This window comes from Molothrus aeneus, chromosome 6 (assembly GCF_037042795.1).
Source record: "Molothrus aeneus isolate 106 chromosome 6, BPBGC_Maene_1.0, whole genome shotgun sequence".
NCBI lineage: Eukaryota > Metazoa > Chordata > Aves > Passeriformes > Icteridae > Molothrus > Molothrus aeneus.
In genome coordinates, this window is record NC_089651.1 from 2,699,792 (window position 1) to 2,719,687 (window position 19,896).

At 40.0% G+C, this 19,896-nt stretch overlaps 1 protein-coding gene across 2 annotated transcripts in view; it reads left to right on the plus strand.

Moving 5' to 3' along the window:
* NELL1 (neural EGFL like 1) overlaps positions 1-19,896 on the plus strand; it is a 316,106-nt gene that overhangs the window by 118,906 nt on the left and 177,304 nt on the right. The gene's annotated exons all lie outside the window — the stretch shown is intronic.

A 19,896-nucleotide genomic window follows, 5' to 3' on the forward strand; every position in this document is an offset into this window, starting at 1 on the left:
TCTTTTGTCATACAGCTCATAAAAAGTGTTAAAACCAGTGACAGAAAACAAGATATGTGTATTCTCTGTGTCCTGGAATTTCTTGTCTGAAAAGACAATGTTTTAATTACCTGCACCGATGATCTGATGGGTGGATGAGTATTCTGGTTGCTGATATCAGAACAAAAGAAAGTAGAAACATCATGTTGGAATAGAAGACACTGGAATGTGGTATGTTAGAAGGGGAAAAAAAAATTCATCATTCATCTATAATATTCAGCTGGTTTATAGCTCATGCTTCATTTACTGGCTTGATATCCTAATCTAAAAAAGGCTCCAAAAGTAAAATTGAAAATTGTTTGGCTCAGAGAGTTTATAAGCTTGGTTGTCTGAATTCTCTTATTCCCTTTGAGAACAGGATGCTCTTACTGGCAGGTTCCAAGGACCAGATTTATAAGTGTTGTTTGTTACTACCTACAGAGGTCCAAGGTCTTTTAGAACTCCTTCCAGATTTTTTGTGGATCATGTGTAATAGAGAATTGGGGACAATTTTACAGCCTGGAATTCTTGTCTGTTCTGTGTTTTACCCATTACAATGATGTCTAGGCAGAACCATCACTGGCACCTAAGATTTTGTACCTTTTCTCACAAATTAGCAAACCCTTCACTACTTGTGTGATCTCACCTCCATAATGAGATCTGAGCTTTTGGAAATTCCCATAGATGTTCCACCACACATCAGAAATATCTTTGTGTTGAAGGTAGATCCTGAGACACTGGAATCAGGTCCTGAGGAGCTGAATACAGTTACCCATGATTTTTTGAAATTATTACCTCAAAAGATCTTTTGTGGATCTTCTTCAAGGAGAATTTAAAGACAGAATTCTGTGTTCCGGGAAAAAAAAAAAATCTGTTTGTGATTATGTAATGTTACATGGAAGCTCTGTTTTTTCAGGTCAGTGCTGTTGCTTCTCCATTTGCTTTTCCTTTAGTATGTTTGGGTTAAATTTCATGAGATGTACAAGATTTCAAGAGCTGGTTGTGAGTCTGAGTTTTCCCTGTTAAGGATTAGAATGCTCAGATGCACTGGCACAGGCATGTAGCTGTGACAAATGAGAAATAATATTAACCTGTTTCTCTTGTCATTTCACTCCTATATTTCTGTATCTCTAAAAAATGCTTTTATGTGAAAAGCCAGTGCTGAAAGGTAGAAAACTGATCTGAGAGATCAGTACAGTACGTTTTGCTTGCTCAGCAATAGATTAGCTTAACAAAATGATTCCCGACAGAAATTTGCCTAACATTGTCTTAAAACCCTCCCCTAGAGATGGAAACATTGCAGCTTCCATGTGGAAAGCTGTTCCAGTGCTTTGGTGCTCTTACCATGAGAAGACCTTTTGTAATACCTAACCTGTGCTGCAGTCTCAATCCTAATTTCAAAGGATGGTTCAAAAAAGAAAATAAAAGAGTGTTCAAGAGAGTCACTGTTCTATCTGAGGGTCCAATGAGTCACTATCATATTTTTGCAAAATTAGGCACGCTCCATTGTGAAGGAAGTACCAAACATAGTAAATTTTTTGCTCCTTTCTGCATTGCAACGCATCAATTAAAGCATTTCCTTCAGATCTGGACAGATTTGGATTTGCTGGAAAAAGTCCAAGGAATAAGCAGATGTTGAGCTAACATAATCTTCATTCACAGAGCTGGTGGTGTTAGGCATTTGAAGAAGAGGATGCACCATAATCATCTTCAAATGCATAAAAGGCTGCTGCAAAGCAGCATGAAATAGTGCTTTTTAACCCTTGTATTTGAGATGTTGGGTGTTTTGTTTTGTTTTGTAAGCTGTTTTCTGGAAAAGCAACTGATTTATCAATTTCATTTGTTGCTCCCACTTAGTATCAGTGCAGTTTCTTATTTCCGTGTAGGTGTCTAATCTTGCCCTTTTCAAATTGTGTTCTGTTTTGGAAGAATTGTGCCTCCAATTTGTCAGAATACCTTCAAATTCTTATATGCACCAATATTTTCATAGTTCCTGCCAGGTTAGCACTGTTTTGTCTCTTAGCAAATTTTGTCTGCATACTCCTTCTTTCATCATCCAGGTAAAAGCACTGAATAATATCAGTCAGGACAGACCCTGTAGGAATGGTGCTTAATAATATTAAATTTGATTAGTAAAACAAATACATGCTTCACACACAGCCCAGAAATCCTTTTAGAACACAGTGTATATCACAAAATATCCTTAGATTCATATTTGCTCTGTTAGTGTCTTGAAATAACTCGGGGTCTTCCTTGACAAATGAAAAAGGAAAAGGGCTAAAAGCTCCCTCATGCCACAGTGAACAAAACAACAGCTGCACTAGGGCTTCCCAATTCTGCTCATTCTCAGCCCAAAATAGACTTGGTGTTGGCTGTGTCAGTGCTCCTGCTGATCACTGCATCCTTTGGGTATGGGGGTACCAGCTGTGGGTTTCTCTGGGTCTGGATTGAAGGCACTTGAGACAGTAATTCAGACTCAGGTGTTTATTATTTCTTATCAGTGAAACAGTCTCACTACTGTGAGTTCAGCAGCTTTTCATTAGAAGGCACAAATCGCCAACAAACTCTTGTTCCAAGGGCTTTTAAGACTAAACTATCCAATTGAGAGCTGACATCTGGATTATTTTCCCTTTTAACCCAATAACTTGTCCCAAAGAGCTGCAATGGGGACTTTTCTGCCCAATTACAAAATGCCACCCAAACCCATGGAGAAGAAGGAAGAAGAAGCATGAAGAAGAAACCCAGGATAGCACCCTGTGCCCTCCATCTTGCACAACACACTAAAAATCCCAAAACCTCAATTTCTCACCCAGTGATGCACCCACACTGCTCTCTATAATCTATTTCACACTTTGGTGGATTCCAGTCTATCTTGAAGTCTGGGAAACTTTCTCCATGGATGAGGGTCAGAGTCAGTACTGCCCTGGGGGTCAGGGCACCCCAGAGCAGACACAGAAATATTGCCAGTGCCCTGGGCTTCCACATCTCCCCCTTCTCTTTGTACCAAATCCACTCCTTTGACAGCCACATCATGTCACAGCCTTTAATATTTGTGACATGTCTACTTTAGTGCATCTGCCAGATACACTAAAGTAGACATGGCACAAATATTAAAGGGACTGTGACACCAATCAGTATGTACACACCTATCTTCAGAAATTCTCTCTGTGTTGGTGCAAGATTAAACCAACTGAACACTGAACACACCATCCAGCCATGACCATTCTCTTCCCTGAATTTGGCCACACCATCTTCTGACTGTTGTGGAGGAGGAAGCTCTGCCCATGGAACCAAACCATGGCTTCAGCACCTGACTCTCGTGTCCCAGGATAGCCAGAGAAGCAGCCTCAGCTCAGCTTTTAGTGCTGGGAGCAGTCCCACTGAGTTACCTGCATGTACTGAGGTACTTGAAGTTGAAAACATGAGGTGCTTCACCAGTCTGTGCCTTTGCACTTTGTGACAGTGAAATGCTTTGAAGCAATTCCCTTTGAATGAAGATATTGTCATCAAAATCTTGAGCTTTGTTGGGATCCTGACTTCCTGAGCTTTGCCATTAGAAATCTCTTTTGTCCATGAAACTCTAAATAGCTTGCAACTCTTACTGGCTGCTTAGCTCTTGCTATAAAACCTCCTTTAATAGTGGTGCAGAGAGAGCTGGGGCCATTTGCATTCTATGAAGAAGCTTCATTTACTTCCCTTCTGCTCTTTCATTCATTGTTGAACTATGTTGTATTTGTCACCAGCATTTTAGCATTTTAGATCAAACAAGTTCACACCTGGGTGAAGTTTGGAATGTAAATTATTGTGTTACAAAGGAATTAAAGCAAATTGATTGCACATATTGGTGAAGATGACTAGAGATCCTTGTTCATATTGCAGCCTGACTTGTCATCAAAATCTTGAGCTTTGTTGGGATCCTGACTTCCTGAGCTTCTGCTATTAGAAATCTCTTTTGTCCATGAAACTCTAAATAGCTTGCAACTCTTACTGGCTGCTTAGCTCTTGCTATAACACCTCCTTTAATCGTGGTGCAGGGAGAGCTGGGGCCATTTGCATTCTATGAAGAAGCTTCATTTACTTCCCTTCTGCTCTTTCATTCATTGTTGAACTATGTTGTATTTGTCACCAGCATTTTAGCATTTTAGATCACTCCTGGGTGCAGTTTGGAATGTAAAGCATTGTGTTACAAAGGAATTAAAGCAACTTGATTGCAGATATTGGTGAAGATGACCAGATATCCTTGTTCTTATTGAAGTCTGACTGGTCATGGCTGTCAGTCTTGGAGAAAACCCTTCTGGCAGTTGGTTTACATTTGGAGCAAACCAAATCATTACATTGTTAAAATAAAGAAAATAAAAACCCCCACCTTTCTATATTCTATACAAGCAAGTGGTTTTTATTGTGGATGTCAGACACATCTTTAATAATGTGTGAGACAGATAGGACACTTGCAAGTTAAACAGAATTTGGACTACATATGAGAAAAATAATTTAAAATAATAACTACATGAAAAGCAGTTCCTATAAATAGGTTTTTTCAGTGTTCACCATCTTGTGTGGCTTAAGCTTTTTCCATTTATAAATTAAATTATGACTGCTTGATTCAAGAATTGCATACTATAATATTGTTGAAGGAAAATATTTAATTGTAGGTTTTTGGCACTAGTAAGAGAATCAGCCAACACATTAGTTGAATAGATTAATCTTCTTTAATCTATGGTACCTGCGGGTGTCTAATAGAATGTAAAGCTGTGGTTTTAAATGAAGACCAAGGGAAGGAAAAGAGGCTAAGAAATATTTTAACCATTATAAGTGAAAGCTATTCCCAAATGCATGGTAGGAAAATTATTGTTTTACCTTTTGAAAACACACCAGCAATAGCTTCATCTAAAAGGAGGTGGGAGGTGGGCATTGCTAGGAGTGCTTCATCTCTTGGGTCCCAGCTTGTCTTTGTTACCTTCTGCACAGTGATTCCAGGCAAGGGTTTAAAGTTCAGGTGAAAGAGGGGGGAAAGAAAAAAAATCTTAATAAAGTATTAGCATGACAATAAGTGTGTCTGCTGGAAACACAAAAGTTGAATGTCAGTGGGTGACACTCCTAAATTGCTAGTTAAAAGCACTGGAAGCTTTTTTGATATCAGAAAAATAAGGTGTCTGCCATTGTCAGTAGTGTTGCTTATCTTCACTGTTTTCCCTTTTATTGGTTGAGATGATCTGTGTAATTTTTTTCTCCCATAGCCTTGAGAAATCAGAACAGAAGAAAAGCCAGAAAAAGCAAGGGAAGATGTGTTAGAGTGATGTGTTTCAACCCTCTCCCCTCCTCCCCTGCCACTAGTGGTATCTAAAAATACAATAATGCAAGTCTTCTAAAATGATGGCTGAGATAGGCTGCACTCAAAAATAATGCATTATATAAAATTATTTTTCAGAATAACATAAGTTTAGAATTGCTTTTTCTCAAAAGTTGACTTAATCACTATGTGCAGTCTTCTGTAGAAAAGAGCTGAGCTAAGGCAAGTGCACTATTGGTCAATTTGACATCAAAAACTCTCATTCCAGTGTTTTTATTTTTTCATAGCATAAAAATGTTCTTACATGCAGAGAGATCTATGGCTGATATTTTCCTTTTTCTTTTCTTTCCTCCGTCCCTTGGTAATTAGATTGGATTAGGCTATTTCTGGATATAAAATTTCTAAATTGCAGAAAGAAGTGTAGCTTATATTTTTCAATTTAGGCTACATTTGCAGCTAGGAAGGGAGGCACATGAGCACTCCTGGCTCCTTTTTTAGGGAGTGCAAGGCTCAGTGTCTTGGCCGGAAGAGGGGCTTGACCATTTCATTGTGACCCATTTCGCTCTGCTTTTGACACTGAAGTGACATTCATTATTACTGACTTCTTTCCAAAAAACATTTGGAAAGGATATTGGGCTGCCCCTCAGTTGTGCCATTCTAAGGGAAGTCAGATATAGAAGTGGAGAGTGGCAGGTGTAAGTCTAAAGCATGCATTTTGCTGTGACGTATTTAGAGCTACTATTTTAATAGAGATGTTTAATATGGATGTTTTTGGGTAAAGAAACAGTTATTGAAAGCCTGATCCTGGAGTTCGGTGACTCCCCAGTCACTGGAGCTCCTTATCTGGTTTAAAAATTACTTTTCTGTTGCACTGTTGCAAAATGACTTTGTTTCTCAAGGGAAGGCGTGCTGTTTCTCAGGAGAACGCTGTACCCCAGGTGCTACTGTTGTTGCCATGGCAGTTTGCTAGCAAGCAATCTCTTAAATATGTTACTACTGGCAAAGAAATGGTGTCTTTTTCATCTTTTTTCCAGATGCTCATTTTGTAGAACAGTCCACCCAGAATGGTTAGATTTTGGGGATAAAATGTCATTTTCTGTCCCCTGAAATGTCATTACTTTTTAATAAGTTCTTTTTTGAGCTAGGGATACTTTAAAAAAATAGTATAAAAAATAAACCTCCTATCTTTGAACCTCATTTTAGAAGCTGTTTTGGCAGCTGATATGCAAGTGTGATTGAGCCTATCTGGCTTTGTTTACATAAACTTACTCAGAAATTGATTTTCAAAAATATGCTTTGCTTATTGAGAATACCTGCTTTAATTCTGTTTGGAATCTGTCCTTTTTTCCTTGTCAGGTTCTGGGCTGTAAAGCAGAACAGTCTTGTGTGCCTGAGTGCTTGTGTGGGTAGAGAGGGTGGGTATAGTACAAGTGAGCTACTTGCTCTTTAATAACTGATTCTGTTGGGTTGGGGTTTTTTGTTGGTTTTTTTTGCTTGTTTTTTGTTTGTTTGTTTGTTTGTTTGTTTGTTTTCTTCTGAGCAGCCCAAAGGTAGTTGTGGGGGGGGTTTTTTTGGTTTGGTTTTATTTAAAAAGAGTTTTCTTCAGACAAGAGTCTTGGGTAGTGCTGGGAATTAATAAGTAAAGGAAAAGATGTGAGGATGTCTTTTGACAATGAATATATTGGTATTCTTCACACCTAAGCATCTGATAAAATGGAATACAAATGAAAGGACTTAAGGCTAAACTGCACCTTTTGGCACTTGTCTGAAGGAGAAGTGCTGCTCAAACTCAGGATTATCACAAGAGGTGTCGTGGCCCAGGGACCTCTCTCTCCTCCTGAGACCTTGTTCCTGTGTCTCAGGGCTCTGCAAGCAGCAGGGAAGTGCTGACACACTTGCAGCAAATTGTGAGGGTTGTGCTGGCTGCTGTGGAAAGCCTGACAAGCCATTGTCTCTGCACATCCTCCACATTTCTAGTCCACCTGCTCTGGGTGGGAAGGTGTTGGCATCTATTGCGTGAGAGGGTTTATTATGACATACAGCATAAGGAAAAGTCACACTCAGGCCCTTAAGCAAGGTTTGCTTTAGCTACTCAGATTTTTTTTTTAATGAATGCTGTAGTGAAACTTATTCAGAAGGTTATTCTAATCCTGTTCTGCAATATGAAAATAAGGGTGTAATTTAAAACAAATGACTTGGCAGACATTGAACACCTAGTGAGGTTGTGCTAGTCCCCAGTGCAGAGGGTCATCAAATCAAATATTGTGGCTGAGTTTTTCAAGTGCTTGGATAATTTTATGACCAATAGTAGCATTTTTAGTTATGAAAGGTAAGATAAAGATCATCAGCTCTCATGCCTCAAGGCATAAGGTAATCACTGCAGCGTTACAGGAGGGATATTTCCCTGCTGAGCAGCATTTCACAGTTGGTTATGTACATTATGAGGTGTGTTCTTTCCTTTGATATAAACCATTAGCCAAAAAGGTGACACTTGATGGCTGAACAGGTTATTGAGACAAACCTTATATCAGCTGCCATGGGATATATTTCTGTGTGAAAGGGTTCTGTTGCATCACATAATCCAAGCTGTTGCTTGGAGGAATGTATATCACTAAAAATCATAGAATGGATTCCCATCTTGTGCTCAGTAACTCTTGAGCTGCTGTGAGAGACTCATTGTTACCATATGTGTGAGGGATTGTTTGTTGGCTATTAACTGCTTTATACCAACACAGAGTAATGGCAACCAAAACGCACTCAAAACAGGGTTTTCTCCACTCTCTCTTGAGCCTCACATTGGGCGCCAAATTTTGTCCTGGGAGAAAGCCTCCAAAGGGGGCCCTCCAGAAAGCAAACCCAAACAGCCCCTCCAGAAAGCAAACCCACACAGCCCCTCCCTCCAGCCGGGTCGAGAAGGATTCCTCAGAGAGAAGTGGAAAGAACCTGTTTATTTAACAGGCACAGCAGCCCCAGCACACAGAATGAACAATACCAGGTGACACCACTCTGTCACTGCTCTGAAATAGATAACAAATTCAGAAAGTCTCTCTTGGGGGTGGTTGCTCTGTTCTCAGTCCCTCCTGTGCTGGGGCAGCTGCTGCAGCCACAAGGTGCAAACTCTCGGTGTTTCCCAGGTCCCCGTCCGGAGCAGGCTCGAGTGGCTCCAAAAAAGGGAAAGGAGAAACAGTCCAGGGAAAATTTGGGCTGCTTAGCTAAACTAACTAATGAGCAGAAGCAAAAAGCAAGAGCAAAGCAGAAGCAAAAGCCAAGCAAAAAGCAAAAGCAGCACCCATGTACTGCCCTATCTGTGTGTCCCGCCAGCCGTGGGGGAGTGGCTGGTAGCAAAACCAAAACAAAACATTCGCTCTTCAGAGCCAGCCTTGAAGGCACAGAACATGATATCCAACATGAACAGAACACAGGAATGGGGATACAAGCATCACAATGTCACCCTAGGACATTGTCACCCTAGGACACTGGTGTAGTTGGTGCTCTCTCCTGCCTTGCTCCGTCTGGAGGCAGCTTCACACACAGCCTGCAGGTGTGCACTGCACAGTTCCAGGGCTGGCAATGCACACCTGGGCTGGGGAACCACAGCTGGAGCCACACTTCTGACTGTGCCCCCAGTGACGGGCTTGGCAGCACTGCTGGGCCCTGCCCCAGCTTCCACGTGGATTCCTTTGCATGCTGCCCACATCCAGAGCTAGCCATGAGAAGAAGCTAAGCATAGCAAGGTTATGTATAACAATAATCAGATATACTTAAATGTATTCTCAGTTTTTGCTAACTAGGCTGGAAGGACCAAGGTTTCCTTGCTTCTTGTCAAGAAAGTTATTTTCCCATTCTTGTAATCTCCTCAGAAACCCTTTTCTGGGCATACTTACAGTTTTGTTTTGAAAACAGGTGATCATGTGTGGTGGTGTTTGTGGGTTTTTAGGATGAGGGAAGAGATGAGAATTTTGATTCTATGTTTTAGAAGGCTGATTTATTATTTTATGATATTTATTATATTAAAAGAAAATTATATACCTAAACTATATTAAAGAAAAGAGAAAGGAGACATCAGAAGGCTAGAAAAGAAAGGAATGAGTAATAAAATCTTATGATTGCTCAGAGTCTCCACACGGCTAAACTTGTGATTGGTTATTAATTAAAAACAACTACATGAGAGCAATCAAAGATGCACTTGCTACATTCTACAGCAACAGATAATTATTGTTTACACTTTGTTTCTGAAACTTCTCAGCTTCTCAAGAGAAAAATCTTAGCAAAAAGATTTTTCAGTAAATATGTCTATAAGAATCATGAATCAGTCCACTATTTCAGATGAGGTCCAAGTAATCCTCTGAGTTGACTGAAAATGTCTGATATTCCCAGAAATTCATTAGACCTTTTTACAGCTGGTAGATAACAAATAGGTACCACTTAATCATTCTATCCACCAGCTTTCTTCTTAATTTCTTAAATCTGATGAACCTTCAGTTTAAAGCAGAAATCCTCATTAGCTTGTCTTGTCATGATGTACTTTTTGCTTTTAAACTTCATCCTGTTCAGTTTTCTACCTCACAAGGTCATCTCATTCTCTCTGTGTGATGATCTGTCCTCTTCCATGCTCATAATTATATCATCTTTGCATTTCATAATCCAGTCCTTGGATCAAGGTTCCTAATGAATGTATTAAGCAGGATCCATCCCAAGACTTGTTCCTGAGAAAGTAATATTTCTCTTAGTAATATTTCTCCATCTTTAGAACTGGTTTTTTTTCACTACATATTCTTGTGGTGCCTCCCATAGACTCTATGCCTCCCATAGTTTTCTACCATATTATGATGTATTCTTATATTGCTCCTCATTGTCTGCCTTTTAAATAAAGATTTCCTAGAGAACACTGCCAGATGCTTAATTCAGACATAGATGTATTAGTTGCACTATATTGCCCTTGTCTAAGTAGTCATCCGTTTTACTAAGAAACTCATCATGTCTCTCAGGTGGTCTATTAGTAATGAGAATATATTTCTTTTTATGCTACTTCAGGCCTACCTCCGTGCCCTCCATTACTGCCTGTTCCAAAGTCTGCTGTAGTCAGTGTCAAAATCACATGAATATGTGTTTATCACTTCTCCTTTCTTGGGGTGCATCTGTGTTTAGTATTTCCTGGTTTTATTTCTGCTTTAGCACTGATGAGCAGGGATGCCCAAAGTTTTTGAGTAAAGGTTTATGAAACTAACTGGTATATGGGGAAAACTTTAGTTCCTATTGGGTTATAAATTTCATTAAAAAAATTTGCCAGTGAATTTGTATTTCTATCTTCTGGCTCTTCTAGTATGCTGCAAATGTTCCTGTCCTTGTGGCATTATTCTTATGAGAAAATGGAACATTTGTCCAGGTTTGGGGGATGCACAGTTAACTTTTCATTGAATCTATATGAGAGTAAGTCTTAACTAGTTCTTCTCTGTATTTTAATCTCTCCCTTCTGCCTAGGTGAAATGAGCTTTTCATGTTCAGTCTTTCTTTGAAAGATTGAGCAGAGGTGCTATTTTTATTGTGTGACTAATTTAGGACACCTGCCTTACCTTGTTAATCAATCTCTCTTTTTCTGTCCTTGTAAGTTTTTTGCTTACTCCTGATATCTTCTTTGAAGTGCTTCTTATCCTTGATGTTCTTTTTAAATTTCATTCCAAACAGTTTCAACCTTTTGTTAAAGTTATATCTCTATATTCTTGAGCTCAGTGTAGGATTATCAGTTGTGTTAACTTTCTTATGCACTCAGAGTTGGCTCTGTTGAATCCCAGACCTTCTTTGTAGGCTTATTTTTATATATATTGTTATATATCAACTTGTCAAAAGATGAGTTGGTCACAACCATTTGATTAATTTCTTAATTTAACCAGATTTTCTGTAGGGTCAGATTTTCTGTTGCTTTTAAGTTCTTCACCCTGATGTTGTCTCCAGTGAGGCTCAGCTGTGATTGGAGGTAAAGAACGAGCCTGAAGAATTTACAGCATGAGTTAAAAAATTGCAAACTGACATTAGGAAAATCACTATAAAAAAAGATGAGGTTTTCAGTTTGTTTTTGTTTTTGATTTACTCCCAGTCAATAGCATATGATGACAGGATTAATTACTCCAGACTTCATATGCATGATATAGCTTTCTGTTTTCTACTCTTTATTTCTGGAGATTGATGACTACCTAATGTTATAACTTTTAATAAGGCATTTGATTTGATTTAGAGCTATCTTCATTTTAGTTCAGATTTATAACAGTAGTTAATCAAATTTAATTGCACCTTAGTTAACTTTAAAATAATTTTTAGTAACAAGATTATGAATTTTTAAATTTTGGACATGCAAAAGAACCTCTTTGGTTGAACTGCCTGTAATTTTAAAGAGAAACATCTCATATATTGTGGGCATGCTTTTTAGTGCTGAAACACATAATAAAAATGAGATAAGTGAGGAGAAATGATATACAGACCTGTTTGATGTGCTGCTAAAGTAGAAAAAAATTTATAATGGCATCTTTCTGTGTAATTATTGTATCCACAATCAAACTGGTGCAAATTGGTGCAATTTTGTGGAAGACCATGGCTAGCCAAGGTGTAACAACTCCATGTCTATGATGCATAATTTTTGTTTCCTGTTGTAAAACATGCCAAACCCTAATGAAGTCACAATTTGAAAATCAGCTGCTGTCACACAAGTGTGGCAAAAAGAAAAAAAACCCATTGTTTCTTATTAGCTTTTTAAGTTAATTGCCTGCCTAAGGGAGCTCATTCCCAGAACCAGGACAGCTCTTTTTCTCATTGCATGCTGGTGTCCCAACATACTGTTTCATTCATATATTTTTTGAAGTCTTCCTTAGAAATTCTGATTTTTCTGCCGATATTTTGTGAAGCTTTCCCAGTATATTCTGATTTTTCTGCTTGAGGTTGTGGATCATGCAAGTATATGTACAAAGGTTTTTGGTTTTTTGTGTAAGTTTGCCACAGTTGTTCTGCATATGTCTTGTTTTGAAGACTGAGTTAGTGACAAACTCTAAATGTTAAAATATATTCCAAAATGAAATACATAATAAATTTCTGGAGAAATACCTGATCATAGAAATTGCCCAAGTGCCCAAGTGCCCTGCATTTGGCCTCCTCTAGGGAATTTAAACAGTCATGTTTTAGGCATTAGCTTTAGGGAATGTCTTACATTTTAAATTAACACTCTTAACTATGGATTGGACAAGAGGGTGAAGAATACAGGGGCAAGATTACCTGTGAAGATAGGCTCAGGTTGAGGGGAAGAAAGGGATGATTCAGTACTCCTAAGAGCTTGAAATTCAGTATTTCCTAAGAGAAATTATTGTCACATTTAGTAAAAGCTCACTGACGTTGCAAGCAATGTAATGTGCAGGTTGGGGGATCGGCGAGCCTGGAATGTTGGATGACACTGTGGGCTCAAAAAAAAATCTGCTCCTGGGAGAGAAACAAGAACTAAAAGATCACCTGAATAATGTGTGCTCGAAAAGCTGTAACTTGGTGTCATAAGAAGGCCAACCTCCTACTTCTAGTAGTGGTGGTTGTAATTTTATTTTTTTTCTTTTAGAATTTGACTTATGTTTGTTTGGTTGTATAAAACCTGTTAGGGATCCACATGTTTGCATTGGAATTAGTATCTCTGAATGAGGTATCAGAAAATGTACCTCAAGCTACTACATTTAAAGTAGTTCTTCAGAAGCAGGAGCCAGTGTTTCAGCTGTTTATAGAGTAATTAACAGTTGGAGAGTTATTAACAAGTTATAGAGTAATTAACAATTATTAAGATGTTATGAGATAGACAGAAGTGGGGTGAAGAGTCACAAATGTTTGGGGAGTGCTGTAAAGCAAACAAAAAAATCCCAAGAGAGGAAACACACCCCCTCAAACAGGACTTTGATGTTGCCTCTATTTGTGCTTCTCCAAACTCTGATTGGGATGGTCTTCTGGTGGGAGAGACACATGTTCAGACCTCTCCATGTCATCTTCTGTGTGTGGCACTTGTTCCCTTGCAATGCAAAGCTGAAAAGTGCTATTTCAGAAATACCACACTTTTCAAAAAAGATTTTATTCATATTACCTCAGCTCTGCTTTCTTAATTTGCTGTAAATTAATGAATACTTTCTGGTAAGTCAAAACTGTATTTTTGTCATCTGATCTATTTATTTAACATAAAAACAAGTCATCAATCTCTGCTAAACACCTCCCAAAACCCCAGTGAATGATTTCTAGTACTGGATTTACTTGCTTTTTTTGATTTGTGAGCAAGTCAAGTTCTGTGACCTCTCTGTTCCTGAAAAGCTGCCTGTTCTGCATTCCTGATCTGCTTTTCTAGTACCAAATTTGTCTGCTTTCATTCCTTAGGGAGAAACTCCCAAGTTATATCTGTAGTCTTTGGAAAGCTGTCTAAAATATTTAGGAGTCTGAAAATGACTGACAAAAATCTCACTATTCCTAACAGTACAAACTGGGGATATAAGCTGGGCAGGGAATAAATAATTTTTCATTTTGCCTGTATTTAGCCTTTACATCTTCTATATTTTCTTTTTCATGGGTACTTTTGGCATAACTAACAGGTAAGAAGAAATTAGTGTAGTATAATGATCTTTTCACACTTTGTTGCCACAGCTATAGTACCACATGCTGCAGTAGACTGTGACCCTTACAGCCTCTGAAGAAAAGCTATGGGAATATACGGGTGGAGAAATAAAACAGGATATTGCTGCTCCCTGACTGCTTTCATATGTGTATAGTGGCATTTACTTAAAAAGATTAAGATCCAAGATTAAGTCTGTATTCTAAACACAAATTGCTGTCAGCTTAAGAATTTGAGAACTCGCCAGCTGTGAAGAGAGAAATTTCCCCATCTGTCTTTGCCACTGAGAAAAAGCAATAATGGCAGTGTGTGAGCGTGAAGGACTGGACAATGTTGAAGCTTTTAGTCTTGACCTCCCTCTTTTTCTATAAATGAGCACAGTTTTTCTTTCAGAGGCTGATGGCGAAAATGGCATCTGAACACTGAGGCAAATACACTTTACCAAAGGACTGGTCATTGCATGTGAAATCGTTTCCCAGTGTAAAAACCACTTGTTGATGTGCTTTCAGAAGTTGTCACTTCCTATGAGACATTGCAGGCAGGGTATTTCTTTGAGCTCTAGGGTTGAGACACATGGGCAGGGACAGCCTGATGTTCAGAAGTGCTTTTACAGTCCAGGGTGATGGCCTAGGCTCTTGTCAGACATCAGGGGAGACTTACAGACTGATTTCCCAAGCAGCTCTTTGATTCCATGTGTGTTGTATATGCAGGGTGCTCTGGTGAAGGCAGGAATGATGAATCTGACTCCATGTTCTCAGAAGGCTAACTTATTGTTTTATGATACTATGTTATATTAAAGAATACAGAAAGGATACAGACAGAAGGCTAAAAAGCTGATAATGAAAACTCATGACTCTCTCCAGAGTCCTGACACAGCTTGGCCCTGATTGGCCAAAGAGTCAAAACAACTCCCATGAAACCAATGAAACAATCACCTGTGGATAAGCAATCTCCAAACACATTCCACATGAGCACAACACAGGGGAAGCAAATGAGATAATTATTGTTTTCATTTTTCTCTGAGGCTTCTCAGCTTCCCAGGAGAAAAATCCTGGACGAGGGGATTTTTCCAGAGAGTGTGAATGTAACATATGTGTAGGTTGCCTTTTCTCTCTCTCAACTTTGGAAGGAGTTAGCCTAATTTTCTCCTCAGTTGTCTGAGACACCATGATTTGTTGGGCTGTTCCTGGTGGTTTCCAAAGGAATCTGATGATCTGCAGCCTCCTGCCATCATGGCCCCAGGGCTCTTCAGTGCTGAGGGAATTGAAGGATGTGGCTGATGAGGGAAGAAAGGAGGAGGGGCAGATATGGCCACGCAACTGCTCTCCTTTCAGGCTGGACAGAACATCCCAGCCAAGCTGGGATTCAGCTGGTCACCACGTGCTGCAGCCTGTCAAATCCATGTCTGGGAGGGCTCTGCTGGTGTGAATTACATTGCTGCAAGGGCAGGCAGATGTGGTGGTGTTTGAGGGTTCCCAGGACAAGGGAAGAAATGAAAATTTTGACTCCATGTTTCAGAAGGCTGATTTATTATTTTATGATATTATATTAAAAGAAAATGACATACTAAAACTTTACTAAAGAAATAGAGAGAAAGGAGACATCAGAAGGCTAGAAAAGAAAGGAATAAATAATAAAATCTCGTGACAGACCAGAGCCTTGACACAGCTGGACCATGACTGCTTATCAAGTAGAAACAATTCACATGGAACCAATTTTGTTTCTGAGGCCTCTCAGCTTTTCAGAAGTAAAATCCTAGCAAAAGGATTTTCATAAAATATGTCAGTGACAGGCTGACTGTCAGGGCTTTACTTATTTATGGTGGGAATGCTGGCCAGTGGGTTTGTTATTACACTTTGTCTTTTGTTCCTTGGTTTTTTGCTGTGTCTTTGCTGGTTGGGGCAAACAGGAGGCTCATAGGAGTGAAGCAAATAGTTTTTAATGGTGCAGCTTTTCTCTCTAATGATGCAATAGGATGGTATTATGTTTAATAGTATCAAACCCCAGACTGTGCACATCTCAGCTTGCCTTTGTGGGTACAATACACTGCAGGGGAGCTGTTCAGGTGCAATGCTGACCTAACATCTCTGGCTGGCTGGATGTTCCAGTCCAGCTGGATGGAAGATGCCATGCTGAAGAGCCTGGCTCTCTCCAAAGAACATCATTGCTTTCTTCTGCAGCCCTTTGTGCCCCTTGTCATGGCAGCCTTCATTGCTTTGCTCTCCACTCTTCTTTTTACTTTCAGGCACAAAACTGCTTACAATTACCTATCCTGAAACAAAGACAATTATATCTGTCCAAAAAGTGCTTTTGAGTTAAGAAATGTCTTCTGTGGTGTATAGTTAATTCAGAAGTTCAGCAGAATAGTCAGAGAGATGATTCTTTCAAGCCAAAATACATATTTCTTCATATTGTAGATCAGCTTGCATCAAGATATTGTCAAACCATCAATTCCTTTATGTCTTCAAGATGTCTGGGCCTTTTGGGTGGGTTGTAAGACATCGAGGATCAGTATTTATTTACACAGACACCAGATAAAATGGCAGATTAAAAGCAACATTGATGAATTGCAACACTGACAGCAGAAGACAGCTAGTGAGGGATGCTGTCAGTAGGAGAAAAAACTATTTTTTCAAAGTAGTAATAAGCTGGCTGTACCTAAGGGAAATTTGGTAAGAAATATGATTCACTTTGGTCACCTTGGAAACAAGCTGTTCATGTTATTAGATATTTGAATTATTATTAAAATATTTTGTTATTACATCAATAACATGCTTAATCAGATGTTTTAATATGTGATATTATAACACACTAATTTTCTAACATAGAACCAAATACAGATTTTAGCACATGGATAATGATACCCTGGATAAACTTTTGGTATTTACCAGTCAAGTCTTAAGAACTGCCTGTGACTGAATGAAGTTGGATGCTTTGGAATTTTTATCTGCCTTGTGTTTTGTTACTGATTCCTGAATAAGCAGGATAAACACAGCATGCTCAAGGAACATAGCCCCTTCTGGATCTGCATGGGGGAACTAGGGGCTGTTTTAATTTATTTTGAATTTTTATATATGGATACATGCATGAATAGCAGTTTTTGAAACAGAATGGATGTCAAATATTTGGGGTTTTATCAGCTGAAAATTGGGTGTGCAGGTGTTCTAGTGCACCCCATGAGCTGGGTCTTGTCCTTAAGCCAAGGAAAATATCCTGTACCCATCATCCATGATGATGTGTCTTCCTTTTATTTTAAGTAATAGCACATTTATGGGGGATTTATCAAAATACAAGAATCTATTACCTATTGGAAAACATCAAGAAGATTTGCATAACCTAGAATCAGTGTCCATGGTATGCTATGTAATTGTATTTATAAGAAATTCATATCTGTCTTCTTTTGTTTGGGCAGTCTTTATGGCCCTGCATAGACCTAAAAGTAGCTCAATGACAGTGATTTCACTATTCCTGTATGTTTTTTTTTTCCTTCATGCTTTCTCTAAAACTGTTTTTAACAGTTCTGGGATAGTTTAACAAGGTCAAAGCAGCATATGATTTTACCCTTCAAAAATCTTTGTGATGATTCAGAAGCAGAGTTCAGAGCATGTGACACATTGGGTTAGAAAATGTAAAATTAATAAATAGAGAGCCATTCAGAAAGCACTCTAAAAATGATGAACAGCTTGTAGAAACTGATTTATGAGGCAAGAACAGAAGTTAGATAAGTAGGGGTTGGTTGAATGGATGGGCTGAACGTGTCTTCAGATCTGTGCATGAGCAAAGAGGAGCTTTTTGTGCATTCAGGGCTGTGGACCAGACAAAAGAGGTGTATCAGGGCTGTCAAGATAATAAGAGGGAGGAACTATGGAACAAAGTTAAGATCTGCGAAAAACTGCAAGGTAAATAGAAACTGATTATTAAAGAGAAAATATAGGTATATACACATATTCAGCTTTGTTAAGCTGGTCAGTCTATTGTGTCAGTAGATTATTTCACTTCTTTGTTATTTGGGTTTGTGAGAGCACTACAGGAGGATGAGAAGCTTTATTGGAAGAAGATGCATGACTTTTTAAAAAAGTCTTTTAAAATCTTGAATATCAATGCTTTGTGAGAAAACAGCATGTGCTCTGTGTACAAGTCTTGTTATTGTGAATTACTAATTCTTTCTTGACATTTATTATACCCAGAAACAGGAATGCAGTCAAGATAGAAGTCGCTCCTTTCCTTTGATTTCATAGAATGTCAAGTGAATTGACTCAAAAAGCTGTGTTAAATGATGGGTTTATGACTCGAAAGGTTTCAGTACCTCACTCACCTTAATGAAAAACAATGCCTAATTAATTAAAATTGCACCTATCAGCTGTTAAATGACTGCTACTAGCACCATTCTTAAGGGCTTAAGTGGAGTGGAAACTTGAAAAATCTTGATTTTGCCTTACCATAATAAATGTGTGTCTGATTCTTCATTTTTTAGTACATAAGACATAACAAATGTAGTGATAAAATTACTTACATTTTTTTTATGCTAAAGGAAATAAAATTCTTAGTGTACAATAAGTAAATTAAGTGGGTTGACCTTGGCTACCTGCCAGGTGACTGCCAAACTGCGTTATCACTCCCTTCCCCACCAACACAGGAGAGAAAATATAACAAAAGGCTCATGGGTCAAGATAAGGACAGGGAGATACCACTCAGCAATTAACATCATAGGCAAAACAGACTTGACTTGAGGAAATAAATTTAATTTACAGCCAATCAAATCAGAGTAGGATAATAAAAAAATAAGAACCAATTTAAATCTCCCCATCCTCCCCCTTCCCAGTCTGAACTTTGCTCCTGACTCTTCTACCTCCTTGCCCTAGGCAATAGAGGAGGATGTGGAATGGGAGTTATCCTCAGTCTATAGCACCTTGTTTCTGCTATCCTTTCCTCCTCACACTCCTCATCTGCTCCAGCATGATGCCCTTTCTGCAGGAGAAAGTCCCTTGGGACCTGTTCCAATGTGGGTCCTTCCAAGGGCTGCAGTTCCTTGTGAGCTGCTTCAGTGTGGGTCCCTTCTGTGGGGTCACAAGTCCTGCCACCAAATTTGCTCCAGTGTGGGCTCCTCTCCATGGGGGGACAGGTCCCAGCAGGACCTTCCCCATTGCAGGATGTCCATAAAGTCACAGCTTCCTCCAGGGCATATCCACGTGTTCTCCTGTGGGTCACCTCCATGGGCTGCAGGTGGGTCTGTGCATCCCTGTGCCCTCATTCCATGGGCTGCAGGTGGGTCTGTGCATCCCTGTGCCTGCCCTCCATGGGCTGCAGGTGGGTCTGTGCATCCCTGTGCCCTCCCTCCATGGGCTGCAGGTGGGTCTGTGCATCCCTGTGCCCTCCCTCCATGGGCTGCAGGTGGGTCTGTGCATCCCTGTGCCCTCATTCCATGGGCTGCAGGTGGGTCTGTGCATCCCTGTGCCCTCCATGGGCTGCAGGTGGGTCTGTGCATCCCTGTGCCCTCCCTGCATGGGCTGCAGGTGGGTCTGTGCATCCCTGTGCCCTCCCTCCATGGGCTGCAGGTGGGTCTGTGCATCCCTGTGCCCTCATTCCATGGGCTGCAGGTGGGTCTGTGCATCCCTGTGCCCTCCATGGGCTGCAGGTGGGTCTGTGCATCCCTGTGCCCTCCCTGCATGGGCTGCAGGTGGGTCTGTGCATCCCTGTGCCCTCCATGGGCTGCAGGTGGGTCTGTGCATCCCTGTGCCCTCCCTCCATGGGCTGCAGGTGGGTCTGTGCATCCCTGTGCCCTCCAGGGGCTGCAGGGTCACAGCTGCCTCTCCAGGGGCTGCAGGGGAATCTCAGTTCCAGCACCTGGAGCAGCTCCTGCCCCTCTTTCTGCCCTGCCCTGGGCATCTGCAGGGCTGTTCCTCTCATGTTCTCAGTCCTCTCTGCCAGCTGCTTTTGTGCAAGGCTTTTTACCCTTCCTAAAGGACACGCT